Source organism: Rhinolophus hipposideros (assembly GCF_964194185.1).
Source record: "Rhinolophus hipposideros genome assembly, chromosome: 26".
Taxonomy (NCBI): Eukaryota; Metazoa; Chordata; class Mammalia; order Chiroptera; family Rhinolophidae; genus Rhinolophus; species Rhinolophus hipposideros.
This window is the reverse complement of record NC_138072.1, coordinates 2,296,039-2,307,323: the sequence shown is the minus strand read 5'-3', so window position 1 is coordinate 2,307,323 and position 11,285 is coordinate 2,296,039. Positions and strand designations below refer to the sequence as shown.

The following is an 11,285-nucleotide window of genomic DNA, read 5'->3' as shown; positions in this document are numbered from 1 at the left end:
TAAGTGTTCCAAGAGTTGCATAGTTCTTTATGTGTGTTTTCTTCCCTCCTTAGCAAATTCCATAGCAAGAGGAAATATTTGTGTCAGTCCCCACCCACAGCAAGAGAAAGTCAAAATTACCTGGTGTTTCTGTCTTAAGTTGACCAGGAAATCTAACCAATGATGCAGAGAACGGATGCTGTTAAGGGTCATTGTCGTTTGAAGGGCACGGGTGCCGATTACACAGCTGCTGTCATCATCCTCACGTCTTCATCACCCACACTTCGACCCTAGGAAGCTGGTAACTCCGATGGTTATGCTATAGATCTGGGAACAAAATGTTAACCATTTGCCCCAAGAGTTCTGTTTCTAACATACGGACATGCACGTAAGTATTACTGCTGTGAAAACTGCTGCCTTTCTCATTGAAACCTGCCCATATGACATAAATTAAATAGATGAGCCTAAAGCCTGGGCAGATGGGAAAAGTAAAGAACCACTTTCCTACTTTCAGTGCATCTTTCAAAGATGGACTCTCTCCGGGTGGAGACTGCAGAGAGCGGGGCCACAGTTGCATTCATTGTTCAGTGAGCTTGTCCACACAGTTCAACCCACCGACAGCAATGAATGTTGATTGTGACCTTTTAAAAAATAATGTCCGCCCAGGGCAGAGGATGTCCTGGTGTGTCCGGCTTTGGTTTCCGGTTTCCAGCAAATTCTGGAGTAGGGCGTGGAGTAGGTGACGGTTAGCCATAGGGTACAATCAACGGTCGATGGTTTTGACTTTAATTCCAAACTCACCGACAGCGTTGAATGTTCACTGAAGCAACCTGAAACTCAGAATTCTGCTGACTCGACAGTGTCTGTAAGCATCAGAAGGGGTTGGGAGACAGAAATAACACAGTAGCTTTAGTCGTACATTTTGTGCTTTTTAAGCCATTTCAGAAGAATAAGAATGAAGGAGTGTGATTCTTGCAACCAAAAGTCTGGCAAACCTCCACATCACGTTGTATGAGAGAAAGGGATCTGTTTCATTAAGCTAAAAAAATGCCTATGTTGGCTTAGTTCCAGAGAAGAAATAATCTCACTGTTAATGACAGGGAGAATTTGTTATTCCAAGTAGCTAGAGGTATCCAATCAAAACACTATCTTATAATTTAAATATTGCTATGCTTAGGGTAGGTAAACATAATGTATTTAAACAGAATTTTCTTAGATTTCCTAAAATCAATGTTAGTCAGTGTTACCCTTTAGTACTTAATATTTTTTCTAATACAGGGTTATAAAATTAGTACAATTTCCTTCAAGAATTCTTATTTAGCAACTACTAAACAAATAATAAATGAAGAAACCGGTGCAACACATTTTTCTTAGCTTATGGCACAAAGATTTCATTAATACTTTGAAAGGTAAATACCATCTATACATTCTGAAAAACCATTCATTTCCAACCATTTTGGATATGAAAATCCCAACATTTTCTTTTTCTTCTTTTTTCTTTTTTTTTTTTTTTGGTTCTTTCCATATCCCCTTTTGCCAAGAGTGTTTTGTGATTTATGTCTGTTTTTTAAATTATCACCAACGCTATTGAATATATTTTTAGAGCCATTTTTAATAGTTTTCTATCATCGATCTTAAAAAAAGTCAGTTTGGATGTAACCAAACCAGGACAGAAAGTCGCTACTGCATTCCACATAACTGGCATTCAATGTGGTTATAATTCCCTGTGGGTGAGACAACACACAGCAATTTGCGATTCTGATTTGGAGGTGACCATGGCCAGTCCCTCACAGAGAAGTAAAACACGTACCCCAACTTCTTATACACTCTACTATTTCACTCAGAATATTTTAGAGACACTAATTGTTTAATACTTTCTAGACAAGTGGTTTACATGGAAATCGATTTTTTTAGAAGAAAAGGGTTAGTGAGCTCCTGGAAGTACATACTGAGGTGACAAACAGAATATAAACCAGTCATTACTCTGAATCGTGCAGTATTTAATTCCTTTGAAATGAGCAAATTTTTCCGAGAGAATAAAACCCCTTAGGAGGGGCCTCACTCGTAGGCATTTCTGCATTCCTGCTGGGAAGAATATTACCAGGGGACCGGGGACTCATGTGTTTGCCTGATCAAGTACAACGGAAGGCGTATCACCCCCATCCTGCCTGCTGTGGGGTTAGTGTCAGGTCAGTACCCATCATCACGCCTGTTCCTCTCTTGCTACATCTGCCCACACAAAGGCCTAAACTGTGTAGTGTGGATTAACAGCAAATACTCAGTTAGCCAAAGAATAAGCAGAGCCCTGGGGCGGTTTCCACTCACTGCAGTGCATCGCCATGTTGTTACTTGTTCCCCAAAATACTTTGCTAGAAGTCGTTTGCAGAATACACTCAACTTAAAATTCTGAAATATAAAATAATCCACTTACAGCAAGAAGAAATTAGATTCAGTGTCTTCTCAGCGTACACATGCACTAGCAGGGGTACATACAGTCATGAATGCCCTTCTCCCTTGGACAAAACTGGCTGCATGCATTGCCCAGGTACAGCTTCAATCCAAGCAGCTTACATTTTCCACGACTGGAAATACGACCTCTGCATTCCTGCTTGCAGGTTCCCTAGTGTCAGAAAAGAGAATAAACTTTAGGGCCCTATATTCTAAATTACTTTTGTTCCATATGGAAAAATTATTCTACTTACTGGTTCCACTTAGTTTTCTGCTAATGCATGTGCACTTTCCATCACAAGGTATATATTCCAATCCTATGCCTTCCACATCTTTATTTTCATGACTTACTCCCTGCCTGGAAGACATTTATCTTAACATTGAGATTCAACAGTACCGAGACTGCACATTTTCTGTAAGAAAGTGCGCTGTGTCATTTTTTTTTTTTTTAGAACACACTGTTTGTAATTCGAGAATTCCAAGTTGATGGCAGCCATTTTCCTTCTTGCATAGTTTCCCGTGCATGAGAAGAATCACAAGCGATAGGCCATCTATGGATAAACAGCTTCCTATAGGCCCCTCCTCGTAATTTTGGAGGGTTGTGTGGGCAGAATAAAGCCAAGTTGCATCAAGGCCAGATTTATTTTAGCTTTTATTGCTCCTCCCTTGGCTTGTGAGAATGTTAAACATTTCAGTTTTGCTTAAGGTTAGTAGGTCATAAATAATCCAAAGCAATTTCTGTGCTGGGAGCAAGAGGATCACAGAATACATGAAGTACCACTTCCAAACACAGCAAACCCTAACATGAACTGACAGAGGACCACGGAGAAGGAGTGTGACGTGACTCAGGAAGGGCCACAGAGACTTGGGAGGCAGAATCTGTCAGTGTTAGGAATAGATTATATATCTTGTCTGATGACCTGTATGTAATTTAAGTGACTGCCTCTGCCAGTCCTTCCAGAGGGCAAGCGTGTGAAATAGAGCATCTCAATGTCAGTCTCCAGTCCTTTCCTCTGCCTGACGCCTTGACCTAAATTAAGCCCATGGGCATCAATCTGGACACACGGAAGGGTACAACTATCAGCTACCACGCGAGTTGCATTCTTAATTCTAGCTAGTCTGAACATTTTCAGCGTGGCACACAGCTGCAAACAGATTTATAGATTAATCCGTTCGTGGCGATGAATCTGGTGAAAACGTCACAAGTGGAAAATGTTGCATTAGAAAGACAGCCACTGCCCTCCCTCTGCAACCCCCACCCTCAAAGAAAATCTCTGAAACACCATCTCTGAAACCGGTTAGTAAGTGGGCTGCCTGCTTAACTGGCATTGTGGGCTGCCAAGACCTTTCTCCCACGTCCATTGCCATTTTCTCGGAGGATTTCTTCCTCTTTTCAGGACACAAAATCTCATGCCAGGTTCTAGCACTAGCATGCTCACCTTACCAATTATACAAAGTGCCTATGACAGAAATGCTTATTCTGGGTGGTTATTGGGACTTGTGGCTACTTCAGTAGAAAGAGTGAAAGCATCACAGGGCAGAAACTGAGTAGACGCAGAGAGCGCCCCGGTGAAGGAGAGGACACCGTTCTTCACGGAGAAAGCAGAGTGATCGGCCAGGTCACACCCAGACCAGGCTCAGATTCCACCTGCTCTACTCCTGAGAGACAGACTCCTTGGCGGGGCCCATAATTCTGCTCCCAACAGCTTCTGATGCACTGATCACCGTACTGCTATTCACACCAAAGGGCTGAGATGTCCGGATCCCTCTCCCCTTGGACACTGTGGAAACAATTCTACGCTACTCATGTTGTACAATGTCTCATGGATTGGCTCTGGAGAGGGAGAGCATTCCCAGCACAGCCTTTGTACTATTTGGCCAAGTTACTAGCAATCGAGAAGACATGGACGGATTTTTAATATACCTATTAACTAGATTTCTACATAAAAAACCCATACCGTACACATGTTCCAAAATACACTGTGAGTGATTTAAAACTATTTTTCACAGACAAATCCATCCAATTGGCACTGATAGAGCCCTTATAAGAAAATTGGATTTTCTGGAAAGATTTGGAAATCTACGCTGCCGCCATCTTTATGTTGTTTGTTTTTGGAAGTCTTCACTGCCGTCAACATTTGGGCGTTGTTTGTTGAAAAACTGTACTACCTCAAATATTTACAGAGTTTAATCGACTAGAGAAAGTTTTTTAAAAAAGAAGTACCATAGTTCCAATATGAACATCACTTTTAATAAAAGCCTAGAATTATCCATATTTTTTGCTTACCTTACTTTCCTCATGTTAACTATTATCACAAGCTGGATTAAGACTTTTCTTTAGTAGAGAATGTATACTTATGAACTATGTGTACACGGAGGTTTTCTATCCAGGTAACTTGCAGCAATTTTAAAGGTGGGCTTTCCTGGGCTGTGTGAAACAACAACTGAACAAACAGCCAAGGCAACGAGTCAGGGGGTGGGTTTGTGCCCCACACTGGCTGGCTTACGGAACCTGTCTGAGCCTTAACTTCCCAGACAGCAGCTGGATAACCAAATCGTCCTGTCATACACTGGTTCATTTTTTCCCCTAAATAATCCTTTATAATATATATTCTACAAAGGATAGCATAGGTACCCCTAATAGGTACTCCTATTATTCAAGGGGCAGAGGCTTAAATCTAGGTCTCCTAAAATTCTAATGCCTTTTCCCTTCAAACATAGCTGTTTAGTCCCTTCTAAGATGATAGATAGATCTTAGATAGAGATGATAGAGATAGAGGTAGAGATAGAGATAGAAATAGAGAGAAGTGTTAGATTTCTTTTCTACATGGCCTTGAAATCTCTCTCTCTCGCTCTCCCTTCTCTCTCTGTCTCTCTCTCACTCTCACCATCGTAACACCCCCAGTAAGATCAGCACTCAACTGTGTAGCTTTCTTACCTGGCAGGTAGTACTGACTGACAGGCAGGGAGCCCTCCGGGAAGACAGACAGTTCTAGAGAGGATTGAGGTCTCCTTACAAGTCACAATTAATTTTAAACTCTCCTCAACTTAGGAACCCTTGATTCACCCAATGCGCCAATGCAGCATGTGGAACTAGAGTGTTCTCAGGTGATTATTATCACCTTCAACATAGTTTCTTGTCCTTGAGCTTATGCCATACAGTATTTTAAATCAAATATATCTGTCTTTAGCTCTGCACAGAATTAGACTAGTGTTTAAATATTATTGTACTGTAAACATTCATCAAATATTTATACTTTTATGTTTCAAGGTTTATCTACTAGAAAAATATTCCAGTGTTTCTTTGCTCTGCTATTTAGAGTTCTTCCTGAAGAAGAAAAAGAAAGAACGAAAATATATACATTACTACATTTCTTCAAAACCCATGGAGCTTGTTTTGAAGTTAAATTCTATTGGACTATCAAAACTATTCCGTCCTTTGTGAACAATTAAACATTGAAAGAACCAATTTACAAGAAAATACCTTTTTTTAAATAGAATAAAACCTCTTTTTTATGGAACAGGCCCCAAGGATAGTGTCAAGTTGGGGTGAACCAAATACAATGAAAAACTCACATCAAACTTGAAGCTAGGATTTCTTTTCATCATGAAGAACCATTATTTCAATAGCAGAACCACAGTGACTTCCACGAACAGTGCCAATAACATGCTCAGCACTGTTTATTTTTAGCAAAGAAATGGTGTTTCCTTTTATCTAAGACTTTTAGGAACAGTTGATTAATCCCTCAGTTTGGAAAAGACAGACATGTTGACTAAAACTCAAATAATTTTAAAATTACCCCCCAGGAAATATTACCATATCAGTAACACAACTTGTCTTATTTTGCTGTTATTATTAATCATGTAAATTAATCTTGGAAATTAAGATTAATATGTGTATAATACAAAATAAGTATTTTTCTAGGAAAAACCTATCAGTTTTTGTAAAGATGGACGACCTCTTGCTTATACAGATTGTTTAAAATTCTTCAGTGGAAGAGACCAGACATGCATAATCAAAAACACACTTGCTAGAGTTTTCTATTTTTCATGTAAAACAATCAAATATTACTTTATGATTATATCATGTTCCATTATAAGCTGAGTGTTACAATCATATTTTTAGAATATTGATAACATCTTTCAAATTTTCTATGCTCCATTCAAAATTCAGTCCACAACCTAGTTTCTCAAGCTTTTTGACTTCATTCCCTACTAACGATGTTATTTGCATACCTTACTATTTTTGGAAGATACTGTGAATGCATTTCTGGCTTCATAAATTATACAAGCATCTGTTCTTTCAATCAACAGGATACCAAATGGTTTTTGCATCAACCTGTGTGAAACAATGTATATAATACAATTTTATTTCCCATGAGCAAACACTGGCTTTGTAATAATAATTAAAAAAAAAGTTTGAATGATTAGGATGGTGGAAGGGGGATGAAAAATAGTAAATAAAATGTGTTACAAAGTACAGTCTGTGGGAATTAAAAAAAAGGATTTATGATACAAATATAGTTATGATACCTTTCTAGGTTTCTATTTTACATAGAAATATAAAATTAATGAGATTAGCAGAACTTAACAATTATTAGGCACAAAACTGCATTTCTACTAACAAGCTTATTTTTTATGGCTTTAATATTATGTAAAGGACTATATTTGGAGAATATGAAAGCTGATAGAAATTTTTGATACAGAATTGTGATCCTCATTGTATGGATTTTGGTTTACTCCATCCAAATCACCTTGATAAGCATTTATCCTTTGGGAACGAACAATCTAGAGCACACTTGGCCAGGCAAGAACCTTACCTAATATAGCCAGCAGGTCACTGCATCCTCTCCACGGGTGGCTTGTGGGCTGAGAAAGGATTCCAGCCAAACGAGTTCATTACAGTTACATATCATATTGCTCAATAAATCTTATGAAAATGAAATACCTTAGCATAAGTTACTCATCAAATATATGCCATATGATACGTGCAGATTAATTTTCTAAAGGATTTATGCATTGATTTTGATCTCTGATTAATGGCCTCTTCTAGACCTGAGATTCTGAGATTTTTTTTTAAGTTTTTATTCTATTTTTATTTTCTTTAACCAAAGAGAATAATTCCATAGGGCCTAGTTAATATTTCCTCCATTCTACATTTTAAAAGAACAAACAGGCCAATACCTCATATTTAGTTAACAATTCACAGTACTTTTTTCTTAGATCGGCTTGTTTCTCAAACAATAGGACCATGTGGCAACTTGATTCACTGAAATCATAACTGGGGAGAAAAAGGACAAAAGACTTCATTGAGACATTATGTTTGTACCAACATAAAAATGTTCCTTACTAAATGTGTAGCAATAATTCAGATACTTTAACAATGTTGAACTACTCAGTTATTCTTTATAACTATTTCTCTTCAAAAAAAAAGTCACACAGAAATGATTATATGTTAAAATACAGAGAGAGAGAGGGAGAGAGAGAGAGAGAGAGAGAGAGAAAGAGAGAGAGAGAGAGAGAGAAATGAGAAAATGGTTTCACAGTAAAAAAGAAAGTTTTCTTCCATCCAAATGATCAAACCTTCACTCTTGTGCTGCTGTCCTGTCATATTTACATATTTGTAGAAAATCAAATGGCTTAAATTTTCAAAACGTACCGTGTGAAAAATGAGTCTACTAGAAAAGGAGATAAACCATCTTTAACGTTAGGTCAACGTAGAAAATTACGGTTAGATTTAAGTGATCTTTATGAATTTATTATTTACATCCCGGAAAGGACACGCTTGCCACTATTCACCCAGCTAGAACACACCTAGTTTCTAGCAAAGATATGATATAATTGTACTATATTTTTCAGAATTGTGGACTTAATATACAAGCATCTTCTCTCCTGTATTCGTCATACATGGTTCGTGGAGATTACGTTAGAGGGAAACTGACACAATGACACATTTGAAGGACTTTTAACAATTTGTTGTTTATCATTATCAACCAAGTGACTTTCTAGCTTATAAGTTTTAGTCAGTGGGAGTATTACCCAGATAATCTTGGAACAAAGTCAATTTAGGTGCTTTTCTTTATATCACCTCTGAAAGTCCCATTAAGTGCGTTACTCTTCCCAGTTTCTTGTCTTAAATCTCAGTTTGAGTGTTAGCTGGGGGCTGTTAAGCAGCTGCTAAACGCCAACCATGAAGCTCGTGCTTTCCAGCGACGAGTGAATCATCCAAACGCACACCCTGTGAAATTTCCTCTAGAAAAGGGTCTATAAATGTATAGATTTCGAAAAAATCATGATGTGAAAGCATTTCACACACAAGAGTATAGATATGCCCAGAAGTACCTTGAACACTTTGTGGAAAAAATGATGATGATTATACAAATAAACAAATGTATCATACAGGCACAGGATGAAGACCAATATTTATTCTCTAAAAATATTAAATGATATACTCAATTGACTTAGAGACTCAAAACACACTGAATAATTTGGAACAAGCCATCAGACGAAGGTAACTCTAAGGCTCTTCCCCACCCCAGCTCCTTTTTATCATCCCATGTATGGAATTTATCAGCTTCTGTTTTACCTTTTGTTATCAAATGATTAGCTACACAGATTCTAAAGATTATTAAAATTATACAATGTATAGACAATATAAAGGGTGTCCCGTGATGTACCCTGAGAGGTAAGCCCATCTGACATTTCCTGTTGAGTTTTCACATGGAGGGGAGAAGAGCGGGTGAAGTGGATTTAGGACATGAACATCAAGAGGCTGCAGAAGCCTGGCTTCAATATTGTGAAATGTGAAATGTCCTTCTATGTGAAACGTCCTTTAAAAATTAATATGTGATACACCAATTCATTTAAAAAAATGAAAACCAGATACACCTATCCTCCTGGACATACTGGGCTTCTCCTTGTCATTTATCCTGCTGAGCAGTGAGACCTTGAGGTCAGGAACTGTTTCTGGGTCATGGACGGACCGAGGACCTAAGGTATTTCCTGAACACAGCAGGTGTTCAGCTTGTAGCCTTCCCCATGAATCTCTGGCACACAACCAGATACCGTCTGCATCCCCGTCATCCCTCGTTTACCTGACCTTATATAGAACCGTGGGAAAGCAGCGAACTTCCAAGTTGGGGTCCCACGTTTCCGGATGTGCTAGAATCTAAGGTCTGAATTAACAGCCTATGATCCTCAAGGCTGTGACATGGAAACGTTCACACAGGTCCGTGCTCTTCAGAGCTCAGGGACCCAGCAGAATCACGGGTATACAGCAATGCAAATGGCCGGCTTTCAGGCAAATAATCTTCCTTGTTCTTTAATGCAGTGTCTCATTAAATTAGGAAGTTTATGCTCTGTGCAACAGAGCTTAAACGTTAGAAGTTTATGCTCTTCTAATGATGTGCACAGATATCACATTTTCAAAACACAGCCATGGACATATTTCTAACCCTGAAAATACTGTTTGTAAGACTGTACACTTCTCATAATATTTTCAGTTTTGAAACAATTTCTATATTCTTTCCATTGATCAGGACATGTGGGTACTATGGAAAATACAATAATTTGGGACCCATTCAAAACAATATTTCTTTAATTGTTTCAAGTCTTATCTAGGGAAAGGCTGTATGAGGGGGCAGCAGACAAAGGGTGATTTGTTTTGAAATTGTTTTCCTATCTCATTATTTTTTTAGTATCCCCTCATGATGGGTATTCAGAACAGATATCCAGCTAATCTGATCCTGTTCACCGAAATGACCTTCAGAAGTATTTCATTAAGCACAGATGAAAATTGTCCTAGTTTTTTTTTTTTCTTTCTTTTTTTTTTTCTTTCTAATTCTGGTCCTTGTGAACCAATCTGATCAACTGCTTTTTGCACCAAACTTGGTAACGTTAAACGTTTTTCAATTTTTTAAAGATTGAACCATCCTCAAAGAAGGGACATTGTCATCTTTCAGCATCTTTAAAAAGCAGGGTTAAAAAGTGCGTGGGGTTGGATTTAAAGACAATTCCAAAATAGCTGTTATGGGTGGTAGGTAGAGGCCTTGGCTGATGGAGCTCTCTTCCTAAGTGATTAATTCTGAGGGGCCATGGAGTCAGCTGTAGACACAGGGAGATGTCACCCCAAAATCAGCCACTTTAACATAAATATTGATGTTTACAGAAATCTCAGCAAGTGGAAATTTTGTTCCACAGCTATCTAAAGAAGCACAGAGGCGTTTTTACTAATAGTTCAGATGTCATCACTTATAATGTTCTTACGGGAAAGTATGGCTTTCTTGGATTTCTTTTTGTTGTTGTTTAATTAAAATAATCTTAGAAGATATTTCTCCCCCCCAAAAAAAATATACTGTTAGAAATATCATAACATATTCTAGAGTCCTCTTTTCCCAACACTTAGTTTGCTTTAATTAAATTCAGTTTATATCAATGCCTAAACAGTTGCTAATCATTGCACGGTCATGTTACCACTCTTATTTTATCTTTCAGTTTTTATCTACAGCTTTCTCTCTGAATGCCTGTCTAAAGATACTCATCATTTTGTATCTAACGCTGCCTTTCTTACAACGGTAGATTGTGCTTATTGCTCCAAAGAGGAAATTCTGACCAGAAAACAACAAATTACGTAGTTTACCTAAAAGGCTGAGCACCTTCAAAATAGTTTCCAACATGCTGACTGACTCGAGCAACCCAATCAGTCTCTCTCCACACCTCATCCTTGCCACAGAGAAGGCAGAGTTTACATAATGAGATTTACAGAGAAATTCTGTCATCCTGGAGGGAGAGCTATAAAAATACATCATGCTTCGGTCTATTTTCAGCTTTTATTTTCTGGCCAAAAAAGAAAAAAAAAA

The 11,285-nt window shown here is 38.1% G+C and overlaps 1 long non-coding RNA gene across 1 annotated transcript in view; it reads right to left on the bottom strand.

The window, feature by feature from the left end:
• Positions 1-1,492: 1,492 nt before the first annotated feature.
• Positions 1,493-11,285, bottom strand: part of LOC308493315 — a 61,914-nt gene continuing 52,121 nt past the window's right edge. Inside the window, exons 4-6 of the long non-coding RNA XR_013992670.1 lie at positions 7,612-7,708; positions 6,664-6,766; positions 1,493-2,599 (exon numbers count right to left, since the gene is read on the bottom strand). This is a non-coding gene — a long non-coding RNA (uncharacterized lncRNA). The remainder of the gene's footprint in view (positions 2,600-6,663; positions 6,767-7,611; positions 7,709-11,285) is intronic.